The following is a 16,954-nucleotide window of genomic DNA, read 5'->3' as shown; positions in this document are numbered from 1 at the left end:
TATGGGATTATTTTAATTCTCTCATCCATTATATCCTTTAGTACAAGGATTCTCAGAATGGGAAAAAAATTAAAAGTAGGTTATTACAAAAGTTTAAATTTTAAAGATAGGCCTAAATTTGAATCTGAAGTATTAGTATGGTCAGGCCAGGAAACAATGACAACCTTGCAAGCTGTTAGGAGCTGAGATTGTAGTTTGAAATTCCGTTACCCATGAAAAGGGAAAAGCACCCCTTGAATAAATGCTGATCCACATCTGGGACAGAAAAATGGATACAATGACCCTGGAATATCTTAATTGTACCAAATACTGAGGAGGCTATCAAAATGAAATATGGACTTACCCATCAATTATGGTAATGTCAAACAAATAAAACAGCAAGCAACAAGCCAAAGATATCAACTCAAAGAATCTTCCACTAACTTGAAATCATGTTTCAAATAGAATAATAATTTCCATTATTTGAAATTCTTTACATTTATTTGAATTTATGAATTGAAAGTTTTAAAAAAAGGAAAGGTTAATTGGTCTACTTTGGAGGATGATAGGGGATCAATTCATTATTCTGAAAACCAGTAACTATGAGGAAATTACAACAACGTAGCCCATCTTTCCTATCTTAACTGTGCCACTTCATAATCAAATAGTAGATGATATAAAGAGTTTCTTTATCTTCCTGTATAAAGCATTTCAACTAATAATAAATAAGTGATTGATTTGGTGTCATCAATTTTGCAATGGTGAACTGTAAAATGCAATGAATTGTTGGCTATACTAGGTGTTGAATATCAACAGTATATCTAACAAAAACAATTAGACATTGTGTACCTTCTATTGCAAGAATACAACTCTGTCTACATTCCTGACAGAGATCAGACAAGACTCTGATCAAGCCTCTGGATTCAGCTACCTTTATGCAGTCAGCAAAATCCAGATTGTTGAAAGACCAACAGTAAATTAATTATTTAAAAAATCAAGGTAGTAAGAGGGTACCTATAAAAATAATTTCAAAACAGACCACAACTTTAAAAAATAATAAGCAAGACTATAGTATCTAGGAATGTAGTTTTTGTGATAAAATTGTTATGAAATTAAAGAAAGAGGTTATCATAAAAATCAGGATAATGGCTGCTTTTGAGGGAAAAGGAACTTGAAATTGGGATGGGACACATGAAGTGCTTCAAGGGTGAGTGGCAAAGTTACATTTTTTGATCTGGGTATAAAGAAATTATAGGGGGGCTAGCCTTACAATAACTGATTAAGTAATACATGTATGATGATTATGTATCTATGAGCTTTATTTTATGAGAAAAATATATGTTTTTAGGCCACAAAAATTTTATATTGAAAATTTGTATAGGGTCCAACTTTTGTTGAGCAGATTATCTCTATCATTGCCATGACTCTGTTGTTTAAAATCATTAACTAAGGGAATTTGCTTAAAATTAGAAATTAAAAAAAAAAAAGAGGTGAAGAAAAAAGCACTGAAGGTATAGCATACCAAGCCTGAGTGCCAAGTTGACTTTTCACGTTAGAGAGTGGTAGAAATCCATGCTGTGAGTGAGCAGGCTGACTGACCAGGAAGGATTCTCTGATCATTTATGAAGGATAGTGGAAATGGAGAAGCAGCCTATATTTTTCTTAGCTATTTAAAGCTATTAAAAGTTCTCAAACATTCCTAGATAAAGCTGCCAAAACCAGTTTGGGAGGAGGAAATAGAAACATGGAGCTTCCAAAAAGCAGTCTAACTAAATATCCACAGACCCCCATGCCATCCTGCACCATGAATAACTCTAACCCATCTTAATAAACTTTCCCAAATAGGATGACATCTGCTCACCTACTCTTTTACTTAGTAAAGTAACTGATGAATCTAATTCTCTTATAGTATCTGAGAAAAACTGCTCTAGCCCTTGGGTCTTCTTTGGGAGAAAAGGAATAAGGAAGAATAAGTGAGGGAATCACATACATTCATAGCAAGAAACTAAATAGATAGATGAGTAGAGGTATGAAAGAATGAAAGGTGTGATTTATTATAGCCTAGTAATGTAATTAGCACTTGTTTCGTTCCCAAACAGAATTGCAGAAGAGCTGACTAAGGTAGGATTCCTGTGGCTTCAACACATGCTCCAGAGGCACTGGTACCAAGAGGACCATTTAACTCCAGAGGGATTCTTTGCATATGAGGAAAGGTTCTTTGATAAGAGGCAAGTTTTTCAGACCTAAGCAATTCTGTAAGTCAGTCAGTAGAAACACTAACATGTAACCCAGGGATGCTCTCTCATTAAAGAAAGAAGTTTTTCTATTTTCTTTTAATATTTAGAGTTTACACAGAATTCATTATTGATGGGATGCTGCTGCTGCTGCTGCTAAGTCGCTTCAGTCGTCTCCAACTCTGTGTGACCCCATAGACGGCAGCCCACCAGGCTCCGCCGTCCCTGGGATTCTCCAGGCAAGAACACTGGAGTGGGTTGCCATTTCCTTCTCCAATTGATGGGATAGTGCAGTGTAATTGGATATCATGGATAGGCAAGTAAAGCATGGAATATGAATGCAGTCATTGTAAATTTCGGAACTCTCTGAGAAGTCAGCAACTTCTCAGATGTGTCAGTTTTTACTCTGAGAGAACAGATATATGGTTTGTTACCCCCTAAGAATGTATAGTACCCAGAGCGGTTTAGGTTCACAAGTGATGAATTTCTGATAGCTGGCAAAGGCCAGCTAGCATTCTACTAAGGTAAAAACAAAGGTCTCTTCACCTTTCCACCTTCACTTGGGTACCGGTTGTTTTAGACAATGGTGTTTGTGTGTGTGTGTGTGTGTGTGTGTGTTTATAAAACTATGACTAGAGTTCTGGGAATATAAATTTAAATTAAACTTGAGATACTTAGCCTGAAGTCTTAGAATATGTGTCTCCCTAGTTTGGAAAACATGAACTCAGTGCTGGAATATTCTTAACTTATTCAATTTTTTCAAAATAAAGCTTAAGTAAAATTTGATATTAAATTAATACAACTTCTGAGACTCAGAAATTATCACTCTCATTTCAATAAAAGAGAGCTTGGCTTATAAAAAATCCAGACCTCACACTAACATTGAGAATGCTCTTAATGAGTTTGTCAAAAATTTTTAAAAATAATGGGGAGGATGGATTTTGGAAAAAATATGTAACAATGATTTTGGATTTCAGACTTTTAATTTTAAAATAATAAAATTGAACTTTCAAATTTCCTTTGACTTTGTTGCTGGATCTAAACTGTTCAAGAGAATTTAAACCCTTAATGTTCCATTTATCTTTGAAATTTGAAAATAGAAAAAGGTTTTGTTGAAACTGGGGAGAGCTCAATGTGGCTGACATTTTATCATTGGGGTGACTAGTATTTTAATAATAGACTTCCCATACAATTTTTCCCTCATTACAGAATCTCTGATAGTTTATATTAGATAATGTGGATGAACAAAATTTGTAGCAGGAAACAAATTGAAAAGTCAATTTTCAGGCCTGTGAATAAAATGACCCTGAAAGAAACTTACTAAAGACAAATCTGACCCATTTCTGAGACTTCTGAGAGTGCAAGTTTAAACTACTCTGCTGATGAATGGTCCAAGGAAGAGAACCAAATGAGCAGTCATAGTCATTGTTACTTAGAGACTAACCTCTTGAGGTTAGAGGCTTATCATCCCGATGGTTGGTAACCATACCTGCTCTACTGATCAGTCATTGACCTGTGATTAAATCCAGTAGGTTTAGTGGGGGGGGAATGTGGAAAAAACTCCTGCCTTCCCTTCTCTTTCCCTTAACCTTCCAAAGAATTGACATGGCCCAGAAATTAAGGGATAAGATCAGTTATCTACTCCTCTCTCCTCCTAATGGGCCTTCTTCTAATGCAGAGACCAGGGTTAACTATAACCTTTCCTAAATACTTTTATCTTCATAAATAATGAAGTTAACTTTTTATTCTTTCACTACTGATTCTTGTAATACCCAATTGGTTCATAACCTGAAAGATGAGTACTATTTTTTGGACTTCATCAAAACCCATCACATTAAAAAAAGGAAAATACAATGATTCTAGAAAATTGGGAAGATATGGGAAAGCAGACAGTGTTCTTTTCATTTTGAATTATCAAATACTTAGCTTTTCCTCACTAATTAATAAAATACCTTAAAATTTCACAGAAAGTAATGTTTTGCCTGGCAAATATTAACTAACATATTATCAAACTAGTATTCCCATTACTCTCTTCCATCCTTTATATCTTTGAAAACGATCTTTCTAATTTAAATTTAATTATATTAATCCTCTGCTTGAAATCCTTTTAAGTAAGATAAAGCTGAAATTCCTCATTGAAATAAGGTTCTCATTTGTCTGGCCATTGACAGTCATTTCAAACCTACATCTTACCTCATTTTCCCTGGTTTCTCTGTCATCACCCTTGCATTGCTTAAACCCTTTCTCCACACGATGCATTTGCAATGTGAATATGATCATTTCCATGTTCTGCTCAACACTCTGTAAAATCCCCTCATCATCTAGCACATAAAATTCAGGCTCATTAAAATAGCTTTCAAGGTCATCCAGGATCTGTTTATAGCCTCCCTCCACAGCCCCATTTTCTATCATGCCTGACTTCACACTTCATGCTCAAACAACATGAAACTGTATAGAGTCCCCAGAGACACAATATGATTCCTAACCTCTGAGTCTTTGCTCACACCAAGTTCTGTTTTTTAAGTGTTATCCCTTTCTTGTTTATGTCTCTCTCCTAACTTTTAAGTCTTAATCCAGATGTTCCTTGGGCTTCCCAGGTGACATTGGTGGTAAAGAACCCACTTGCCAATGCAAGAGACGTAAGAGAGGCCAGTTTGATTGCTGGGTCAGGAAGATCCCCTGGAGGAGAGCATGGCAACTCACTCCAGTATTCTTGCCTGGAGAATCCCATTGACAGGGGAGCCTGGTGGGCCATGGTCCATAGGGTAATAAAGAGTTGGACACACCTGAAGAGATCTAGCAGGTATGTAGGCAGATGTTGCTCCCTCCCAGATTCCAAGAGAAATGAGAACACACTTACTGCATGCTGCTGAGTATACTGTGCAGACATCTACGATAGTACTTTTCATATTATTTATAATTATCTGGTTGTCTGTATTTTCCTCACTAGATTTAAGCTCCTTGAGGGTAGTTACTTAATTATATAATTATTTCCCTAATGCCTGAAGAATAGAAGGAATTCAATGATTATATAATGGATTGGACAGTGTCTAAACTAAATCATATCTTTTATGGTTGGTAATCACAGAAGATTACTGAAAAATCTTAAATATACCTTGCAATTTCATATACTCAGAGTGTACATTAAATGTAGCATTTTTGGAAGATAATATATTTCATATTTAACACATAACAATGCCTTTTCCCAGCAATTTCATTTTGAAAAGAAAGTCCTAAAATATTATGATAATACTATAATATACTGCTATAAAAACAAAAATATGTATATCATGCTCTAAAGATATCCTATTAGATATTTATATCACCCCTAAAAGATAGTTCTTTGCAGTGGCTGTGATGGCAAGTAAATTATAAACCACTATGATGGTCAATTTTATGCGTCAACTTGGCTAGACTATGGTACCCACTTTTTGGCCAAATGCCAGTATAGATGTCGCTATAAAGGTATTTTTTAGATGTGATTAACATTTAAATCAGTAGACTTCAAGTATATTACCTCTGTAATGTGGGTAGGTCTCATTTTCTTAAGAGAAAAGCCCTGGAAAAAAGACGAAATTCTTTTTCAAATAACCATCACCCAAGACTGCACTGAAATATCACCTCTTCCTGGGTCTCCGGCCTTCAGATATATCCTGGAGCTTTCAGATGTAAAAGTCCTTACAATCCTATGAAGCAATTTCTTAAAATAAATAAAATGCTTTCCTCTCCTTTCTTTTTTTCTTTCTGTCTCTGTCTCCACATATGTCTCTCTAGAAAGATAGATAGAGATGTGGAAATACAGGTAGATATAGACACACGGATATGTAAACATACACACACCCTATTGGTTTTGTTTCAGGGAAACCTTAACTAATGCAAAAAGAAAATAAACAAGGAAATATTTGGGGAAATTATCACATATTTCCTACCCAAACCCCTTAACACCTCTATGTCTTCATAAAAAATAGTAAGGCAGTTCTTTACATATTAAGATAGAAAACAAGTCATGAAGAACTTTCTCGTGCATAGTAAAACTGATATTTAAAAAATCCATTCATGTATATGCATAGGTATATAATAAATCAGTCAGTCTACTTCAGTCCCTCAGTCGTGTCCATTTTTGTGACCCCCATGGACTGCAGCATGCCAGGCTTCCATGCCCATCACCAACTCCCGGAGCTTGCTCAAACTCATGTCCATCAAGTTGGGGATGCCATCCAATCATCTCATCTTCTGTCCTCCCCTTCTCCTCCTGCCTTCAATCCTTCTCAGCATCAGGGTCTTATCCAATAATAAGTTCTTCACATCAGGTGGAAAAGTATTGGAGTTTCAGCTTCAGCATCAGTCCTTCCAATGACTCTTCAGGACTAATTTCCTTTAGGATTGACTGGTTTGATCTCCCTGATGCCCAAGCCACTCTCAAGAGTATTCTCCAACACCACAGTTCAATAGCATCAGTTCCTTGGTGCTCAGCTTTCCTTATGGTCCAACTCTCACATCCATATGTGACTACTTGAAAACCCATAGCTTTGACTAGACAGACTTTTGTCAGCAAAGTAATGTCTCTGCTTTTTAATACACTGTCTAGGTTGATCATAGCTTTTCTTCCAAGGAGCAAGGTTTTTTAATTTCATGGTTGCAGTCACCATCTGCAGTGATTTTGGAGCTCAAGAAAATAAAATCTGCCACTGTTTCCATTTTTTCCCTAGCTATTTGCCATAAAGTGATGGGACCAGATGCCATGATCTTCGTTTTTTGAATATTGAGATTTAAGGAAACTTTTTCACAATCCTTTTTCACTTTCATCAAGAGGCTCTTTATTTCCTCTTAACTTTCTGCCTTAAGGGTGATGTCATCTATGTATCTGAGATTATTGATATTACTCCCAGCAGTCTTGATCCCAGCTGGTGATTCATCCAGCCTAGCATTTTGCATGACGTGCACTGTGCATAAATTAGATAAGCAGAGTGACAATACACAGCCTTGATGTACTCTTTTCCCAACTTGGAACCAGTCTGTTGTCCCATGTCCAGTTCTAACTGTTGCAATTTGACCTGCACATAGATTTCTCAGGAGGAAGATCAGGTGGTCTGGTATTTCCATCTCTTGAAGACTTTTCCACAGATGGTTGTGATCTACACAGTCAAAAGCTTTGGTATAATCAATAAAGCAAAAGTTGATGTTTTTCTGGAATTCTCTCTCTTTTTCTATGTTCCAACAGGTGTTAGAAATGTGATTTCTGGTTCCTCTGTATTTTCTAAATCCAACTTGAACATCTGGAAGTTCACAGTTCATGTAGTGTTGAAGCCCAGCTTGGAGAATTTTGAACATTACTTTGTTAGCCTGTAAAGTGAGTGCAATTGTGCAGTAGTATGAACATTCTTTGGCATTGTCCTTCATTGGGATTAGAATGAAAACTGACCTTTTGCAGTCCTGTGGCCACTGCTGAGTTTTCCAAATGTTCTGGCATATTGAGTGCAGAACTTTCACAGTATCATCTTTTAGAATTTGAAATAGCTCAACTGAAATTCCATCACCTGCACTAGCTTTGTTTGTAGCGATGCTTCCTAAGGCCCACTTGACTTCACATTCCAGGATGTCTGGCTCTAGGTGAGGGATCACAACATCATGGTTATCTGGGTCATGAAGATCTTTTTTGCATAATTCAGTGTATTCTTGCCACCTCTTCTTAATATCTTCTGCTTCTGTTAGATCCATACCATTTCTGTCCTTTATTGTGCCCATCATCTTTGCATGAAATTTTCCCTTGGTATCTGTAATTTTCTTGAAGAGATCTCTAGTCTTTCCTAATCTATCGTTTTCCTCTATTTCTTTGCATTGATCACTGAAGAATGCTTTCTTATCTCTTCTTGTTATTCTTTGGAACTCTGCATTTAAATGGGTATATCTTTCCTTTTCTCCTTTGCCTTTAGCTTCTCTTCTTTTCTCAGCTATTTGTAAATCCTCCTCAGACAACCATTTTGCCTTTTTGCATTTCTTTTTTTGGGGGGATGGTCTTAATTACTGCCTCCTGTACAATGTCACAAACCTCCGTCCATAGTTCATCAGGCACTCTGTCTATCAGATCTAATCCCTTGAATCTGTTTCTCACTTCCACTGCATAATCGTTAGGGATTTGATTTAGGTCATACCTGAATGGTCTAGTGGTTTTGCAACTTTCTTCAATATAAGTCTGAATTTGGCAATAAGGAGTTCATAATCTGAACCATAGTCAGCTCCCAGTCGTGTTTTTGCTGACTGTATAGAGCTTTTCCATCTTTGGTTGCAAAGAATATAATCAATCTGATTTTGGTTTTGACCATCAGGTGATGTCCACGTGTAAAGTCTTCTCTTGTGTTGTTGGAAGAGGATGTTTGCTTTGACCAGTATGTTCTCTTGGCAAAACTCTGTTCATCTTTGCCCTAGTTCATTTTGTACTCCAAGGCCAAATCACCTGTTATTCCAGGTACCTCCTGGCTTCCTACTTTTGCATTCTAATCCCCTATAATGAAAAGGGCATCTTTTCTGGGTGTTAATTCTAGAAGGTCTTGTAGGTCTTCATTGAACCATTCAACTTCAGCTTCTTCAGCATTACTGGTTGGGGCATAGAATTGGAATACCCTGATATTGAATGGTTTACTTTGGAAATGGACAGAGACCATTCTGTCATTTTTGAGATTGCCCCCAAGTACTGCATCTCAGACTCTATTTGTGACTGTGAGGGCTACTCCATTTCTTCTAAGGGATTCTTGCCCACAGTAGTAGTAGATTAATGATCATCTGAATTAAATTTTCCCATTCCAATCCATTTTAGTTCACTGATTCCTAAAATGTCGATGTTCACTCATGCCATCTCCTGTTTGACCACTTCTAATTTACCTTGATTCATGGACCTACCATTCCAGGCTCCTATGCAATATTGCTCTTACAGCATCAGACTTTACTTCTGTCACCAGTCACATCCACAACTGGGCATTGTTTGCGCTTTGGCTCTGTCTCTTCATTGTTTCTGGAGTTATTTCTCCACTCTTCTCCAGTAGCTTATTGGGCACCTTTCAGTGTCCTATCTTTTTGCCTTTTCATACTGTTCATGGGCTTCTCAAGGCAAGAATACTGAAGTGGCTTGCCATTCCCTTGTCCAGTGGACCACGTTTTCTCAGAACTCTCTACCATGACCCATCTGTCTTGGGTGGCCCGACATGGCATATAATAAATACCAAGTTGATAACAATGATTATCTCTGAATAAGTAGAGATAACTGTCACTGTCTTTTGTCTCATCAGTTCATTTTGAATTATTTTCAATGACTCTGTTGTATGTAAAATAATACAAAACCACATTTTAGATGTGTAAATTATTTCATACCTGTTCTTACAAAGCTCTTCCTTGACAATTTTCTATTACTGATATAGCGACCACACATCCTTCTCTCTTCATCTTGACAACACATAACCATATTCCAGGAATTCAGATTTTTGACTTACCTTTTCTCAGGAGTCTTTTGTGATTCATCCTTTTCAAGTAGAATTGCTTACTACTTTGTATGAGTCACCATTGAACCCTGAACAAAACATATCATGTACAAAATAATATTAATATATATATATGTATATGTTTTTGAGGTATTTCTGTCTTATAGATTTTACTTTGTGTGATGATTTATTTATTCAACAAATGCATGGCTAGTGTATGTCAAACCACTGCTATGACAAAGCTAAGCAGTGTATTAAAAAGCAGAGACAGCACTTTGCCAACAAAGTTCCATATACTCAAAGCTATGGTTTTTCCAGTAGTCATGTACAGATGTGAGAGTTGGACCACAAGGAAAGCTGAGTGCCAAAGAACTGATGCTTTCAAATTGTGGTGCTGGAGAAGACTCTTGAGAGTTCCCTGGACAACAAGGGGATCATACCAGTCAATCCTAAAGGAAATCAACACTGAATATTCATTGAAAGGACTGATGCTGAAGTTGAAACTCCAAAATGTTGGTCACCTGATGCAAAGAGCTGAAGCACTGGAAAAGACCTTGATGCTGGGAAAAATTGAAGGCAAAAGGAAAAGTGGGTGGCAGAGGATGAGATGGTTGTGAGGCATTACTTAATAAATTACTTAATAATTAATCAATTAATTAATTACTACATAAATTTGAACAAAGTCCTGGTGATAGTAGTGGACAGAGGAGCATGGCATGCTGCAGTCTGTGGGACTGCAGAGTCAGACATGACTAAGTGAAAAATAACAAATGTATGTCAGACACTCTTCTAGATACTGGAGATAGAGAAGTTAGCAAAAACCTAAAGTTTGTATCCTTATGCACTTTTCCTGTTAGTAGAAGAGAGTGGCAAAATGTAGAACAAATAAGAACTGTATGTTTAATTTTGAGTCTCCTGTCTTCAGACTCTTCCACCTACTCCTCCTCCTTGTTGCATTCATCTACATCCCAAGGCTCTTCTCCTCATTTTCCAAATTTTATTTCCTGGATTATTGTTACCCTCTTTAATATTACTTAAATCATCACAATTCTTCCAGTACCCCAACATTTTAGTTCCTCAGTCTCCCTCGCTATATGTCCTATTCTACAGAGTTGTATCCTCTTCTCTTTCAGCTACTCTTACATATAATAACTGTAGCCTCTCATAACATTTCTGTACCTTCAACTATCCAACCATCACTTTCCGTTTTTTTTTTTTTTTTTCAGATTAGTCATTGTAGTTCCATATTCTAACAAATCTTTGACTCCACTGGAACCTAGACAACACTGATTCTGTCAACTTTTATTATTTTTTAAGCTCCATATGACCTCATTTATTTCCTTAATCAGTTATAACCTTTTGTATACACCATCAATATCTTTGCCCCTCTCACTGACATACTCACTTGATTAAAACACCCTAGTTAAAGCCAAGAGTAAACTTATTGCAGGCTATTGTCTCCAGAACTGAAAATATCTGAGGAAAAAAAAAAAAATGAAAACATAACAATGCTAACTATTCTCACTTTAATATCAGTATCGAAAAACTTCAAGTCAGGACATCCCTGGTAGTCCAGTGGCTAAGAATCTACCTGCCATTGCAGGGGACATGTGTTCAATCCCTGGTCTAGTAACTAAGATGCTACATGCCATGGGGCAAGTAAGCCCATGTGTTAAAACTACTGAAGCCCATGCAACCTAGAACCTGTGGTCTACAACAAGAGGGTAGCCCCACTTGCCACGACTAGAGAAAGCCTGCATGTAGCAACAAAGACACAGCACAGTCATAAACAAATACAATAAAAAAATCAATTAATCAAAAAAGTAATAACAACAACTTTAAGTAGTCTTTAATATTTCCTGGAAAAATCACATTTTCCTACCTCATTCTTCCACTTGTCTTCCCCACCTTAATTAAAAACCCACTCTCAAGTATACCTCAGCCTCTGTGATTGTCCCATTGCTTTTTTTATTATAGCAAAATTTCATGCAAGGTGTCTGTACTTTGTTTCTCCTACTGCTTCTTAAGCTCATACCAATGGGAGGTTTGCCTCACCACTCCAACAAAATTACTCCTGTACATATGTTACTCACTTTGCAAAATGAAAAGATCATTTCCTATTTTCACATTTGACTGAGTAGCAGCGTCTGACCCAGGTTACCATTCTCTCTTCCTTGGTATAATCCTTCACTGAGGCTTTAGGAATCCAAAGTCATCTTATTTTCTTCCCATACATTGAGTGCATCTTCTCATTTTCCTCTACTCTCCCTCCAATCTCTAAACATTAACATCTAAAGGTACAGTCCCAGTTTCCCTAACATTCCCTAAAAATTTCACATCTTAAATACCATCTACCAAATATACCCAATATATATCTCTATCACATCTCTCCCTACAGTTTCACAGTTAAATGATTAAATGTTTACTTGACACCTCCACAAGGATGTCAAAGAGGTGTCTCATTTTTCACATGTCCTAAATCAAATTGCTGGTAATAGGTAATCACTCTCTGGCAACAGTGACTCTAGACTCAGAGTATAAATGGCTATATCACCAGCTGGAAATTGAACTTGTGGTCAAGGTGTAATAGATGCTAAGAAAAATTAATAAATTTTAAAAAATCTACTATACTGAAATTACTGAGTTGGAGATGAAGTAAATCACAGCTGTGATAATTCAAATACAGCCACCATACAAACATAAGCAGCTTCCTAGTGGAGTAGCTCTTTGTAAATGCTGTGAGGTACTTTCAGTAAGTGAGTTATAGATCCTGTGCTGTGTTAATGCAAATGTAGCAGATAGTTATGCAAATGAGGTGCATGTACTAAATTGTAAGTAAAATTAATTATGAACTTATGAGTCAGAATAGTTTCAAGATGCTTTCCACTTAAAGACAGTTTAAAAGAAAAACAAAAAATTCCAGTTAAATCAAAGTGAAAGTGAAAGTCACTCAGCAGTCACTGTCCAAATCTTTGTGATCCATGGAATTCTCCAGGCCAGAATACTGGAGTGGGTATCTGTTCCCTTCTCTGGGGGATCTTCCCAACCCAGGAATCAAACCTAGGTCAAAATGGTTGGAGGTTAATGGGCATTTTGAAGACTTAGGGAAGTTTCTTAAAGCATTTATCATAGCTGTAATTAAATTTAAAATGCTGACATATATTTTCTGAATCTAAACCATATTCAAATCCCAGAAGGACAGGCAAATATATCAAACATTCTGACAGTGCATTAGGATAATTCCATAATTGTTTATCTTGAGAATTTGTTTATGAGCATCATGCAGCCATCAAAACCTAGAAAGACCTAACTTAGTTTGAATCCCCTATAGCATTCAATTATTGGGGGATACAAAAGTGAGAACTACTGATGAGCACGCTAACTTGGATTACCATAGCGACAGAAATTTTGAATCTTTTTCTTTATTTTTATGCATTTGTTTGTTGTTTGTTTGCAGCAGAATGAAATTTCAAAGGCTACTAAAAAACGATTCAGCACAGCTGAGTTCTGGTCCTATCACTGGCATCACTGTCAGAGTGATTCATAGGAGTCCCTAATCTCCCTGGATATCAGTTTCTACATATCTAAAATGAAGAAGAAAGTTAAATAACTATTTAATAAAGGACAATGCTTTTAAAATGTATTATTTATAAGCCTAATATCCTTTTTAACTGTGGGATTATATAAAATATTATATAAACTGGTTTCTCTTGTTCCTTGAACTTTATTAGATATGGATTAATATTCAAGGAGACAACATGTCTTCACTTTCAATATACAGCCAAGCTGTAACATTGGATTATTATCATATTAAGGGACTTCCCTAGTGGCTCAGTTGGTAAAGAATCTGCCTGTAATGCGGGAAACCTAGGTTTGATCCCTGGGTTGGGAAGACCTCTTGGAGAAGGAAATGGCACCCACTCCAGTATTCTTGCCTGAAGAATCTCATGGACAGAGGAGCTGGACAGGCCACAGTCCATGGGATTGCAAAGAGTCGAACATGACTGTGCAATTAACTTTCTTTCTTTTCTTTCATCATATTAAAAGAGACATAAAGCTCTGGCAGTTTAAAAAAATTAACAGTTAGCAAGTATTATAAACTAGAACAAATAAGATGATATGCTATTTTAAAGGTAAACAATGAATTTTCCAAATATGAGTCATCAGGGTCAGAATCGCTATATACTACAAACATAAAATTTTTATTTGAGCACTTTAAAAATGAAATATAAGCAGTTTTTATTTTTCTACCTTAGAAAAAAAGTACAAAATACATTTTATTAGCATTAAATCTTTAAAAGTTCAGTGACATTAAATGTTGATGTGTACATTATTTTGCCTTTCCCTACAGTATGTAGCAAAAAGACAAGATACTATATTTGCTTGGGTTTAGGAAACATGTACTTTTGTTTTAGTATCAAATTCAAAACTACTTCCACTTCAAATAATTGACTGAACTAAAAAAGAGATTAAAATTAAGTAAAAGAATAAATTTAGTTTTAACAGTGAAAATAACATGTAGAAAAGAAGAAAAAAGAAAAACATAGTGAGAAATTGACTGGAAATGAAGAGATTTTATCCCTTCATTTTATCCCTCCCTCAAATAGACCACCTAAGATTATCCATACATGTATTATGAAAATTTTGACAATGCTTCACCATTCATTAAATATCTTTCTTTCAACAATCCTGTTATTACATGGATTTATACTAGACAAAACACGTGTCATGTTCTAAATTTAAGCTGCTCAAAGACTATAAAATATTATCATGGTTAAATATCTCCACAAACATGACACTACATTTTGAGGATGTTAGGAAATAATATCTTGCTTTTCTGAAACCTAGTCTAATTATATAATGTCTAAAGAAACTATGTGTTCATTTTAGATTCTCACAATCAAAATTAGAAGTGGGAAAGGCCCTGTGGAAGGGTATGGTAAAGTTCTTATCTTTTGGGAGAGCTAGACATGACTCCTAGGATGGGGAGAAAGAACTAGGACATTTCAGAGTCTGTAAAAGAAACAGAAACATTATGTTTTTAAAAGTTGCACTAATTTAGCTAAACTGATATTCAGATATAAGTCATTTCTAATTTTTTCAGTAGAACATTATAGTCATATCAAAATTAAAAAAAAAATAAATGTTGATATGACTCTTTAGGGAGAGTTAGAGTGCAGCTGCCTATGATCCCAAATTGGAGTAACATTGAGACTCTAACAAACAGTGTGATTTGCTGTTAGTGACAGTATCATGCAAATTCCTTCATGTGTATATGTGTAAGCCCCTTTTCCCACTCAAAGACTACCTTAATATCCAATTAATCAAATCAAGACATAATGTATTGTGTTTATTTACCATGAAAAAATAAACCATTAGACAAACTCCCTAAATAATTTGTACTGTAACCACAAAAAGTAACACTGAAGTATTTTGATTTGGACACAACTGAGAGATTGAACTGAACTGATTTTGATGTTCATCAGTTCAGTTCATTCAGTCACTCGATAATGTCTGACTCTTTGTGACTCCATGGACTGCATCATCCTAGGCTTCCCTGTCCATCACTAATTCCCGGAGCTTGCTCAAACTCATGTCCATTGAGTTGGTGATGACATCCGACCATCTTGACCTCTGTAGTCTCCTTCTCCTCCTGCCTTCATTCTTTCCCCAAATCAGGATCTTCTCCAGTGAGTCAGTTCTTCACATCAGGTGGCCAAAGTATCGGAGCTTCAGCTTCAGCATCAGTCCTTCCAATGAATATTCCGGACTGATTTCCTGTAGGATGGACAGGTTGGATCTCCTTGCAGTCCAAGGGACTCTCAAGAGTCTTCTCCAACACCACAGTTCAAAAGCATCATTCTTCGGCACTCAGCTCTCTTTATAATCTGAATCTCACATCCATACATGACTACTGGAAAAACAATAGCTTTGACTATAAGGACCTTTCTTGGCAAAGTAATGTCTCTGCTTTTTAATATGCTGTCTAGGTTAGTCATAGCTTTTCTTCCAAGGAGCAAGTGTCTTTTAATTTCATGGCTGATGATGTTCATAAACTTATTTTGATGTTTATAACAAATACGTTTGATGTTTAAACACGTTTAATATTTTGATGTTCATAAACATATTTTATGTACATTCTGATACATATGCATTCTCTTGAGTTTAAATAATAAGAAACCTATGGTATAGGTATTAGCTTGAAAATGCCTATTAATTAGGAATTAATTAATACGTATTAATTAATGAATACCTATTAATTAATGAATATTTTGACCATCTTATTTACCTTTAAAATGAGTGTGTTTGTCAATTATTGAGGAATGTCAGACTGCTCTTAAATACTAATTTTATGCATAGATTTGTTTATAGAGTCAATTACATAAAACATAAAGGTCATATTTGTTTTCTTTTAAAAAATGAATTATAAACTTAAAAAATTATCCTGGATATAAAATTATAGAACATACCACACTCACATACACAGAGACTTCTTGAAGTAGAGTCACTCATTTAGAATTTTCACAAGTTAGGGTGTGTGAAACAAACTCTACAAAAATATAGTCCACTGAGTTTAAATGCCCTCATTTGTGGCAATTATGTATGCTTCTGTTATACCCCTGGCTGTATTTGTATATATATAATAGAAGGACCAATTAAAGATTTTGATATTATGATATAATTTTTACATTTATTAAACTCAAATTAATCTTCCTATTTTTCTAGATATTATTTTCTTCGTTTTAGAAACATCTTATTTACCACTTTAAGACTGTAAAGTTATTTTCATAGATTTTTTTCCACAGCTCTTCTTCTCCATTTCCCTCCATCATTTTTAGCCCTGTACTAGTCAACTTAGGCTGCCATAATATACCAGAGACTGGGTAAGTTAAACAGCAGAAATTTATTTTCTTACAGTTAATAGAGGTTAGGAATCCAAGGTCAAAGTGCTAGGAGATTTGCTTTCTTCCTCTCTTCCTGACTTGCAGACAGCCACCTTCTCACTGTGGCTTCACATGACCTTTCCTCTGTGACCCTGTGAAAAGAGACAGAGAGAGCTGTTGTGCCTTTTAATCTTCTTATAAGTACACTAGTCCTATCTGATGAGGGCCCTAAAGCTTATGATTTAACTTAATCTTATTTACCTCATTGAAGTCTCAATCTCAAAATGCAGTCACATTGGGTTTGTGCTTCATTGTTCGAATTTTACGGGCACACAATTCAGTTTGTAAAAATTCCTGATGCCATTTTTTTTTTGCATTTTCATTA

The 16,954-nt window shown here is 35.8% G+C and overlaps 1 long non-coding RNA gene across 1 annotated transcript in view; it reads right to left on the bottom strand.

Annotated features, from left to right (window-relative positions):
- LOC145521114 (uncharacterized) overlaps window positions 1-16,954 on the bottom strand; it is a 204,066-nt gene that overhangs the window by 54,617 nt on the left and 132,495 nt on the right. The window contains exons 2-3 of the long non-coding RNA XR_014065136.1: window positions 16,602-16,721; window positions 9,698-9,774 (exon numbers count right to left, since the gene is read on the bottom strand). This is a non-coding gene — a long non-coding RNA (uncharacterized LOC145521114). The remainder of the gene's footprint in view (window positions 1-9,697; window positions 9,775-16,601; window positions 16,722-16,954) is intronic.

This window comes from Giraffa tippelskirchi, chromosome 1 (genome assembly GCF_054371585.1).
Source record: "Giraffa tippelskirchi isolate mGirTip1 chromosome 1, T2T-mGirTip1v1.2.pri, whole genome shotgun sequence".
In the NCBI taxonomy this organism is placed as follows: domain Eukaryota; kingdom Metazoa; phylum Chordata; class Mammalia; order Artiodactyla; family Giraffidae; genus Giraffa; species Giraffa tippelskirchi.
Note: the sequence above shows the minus strand (reverse complement) of the source record. Positions and strands in the feature narration are given on the sequence as shown.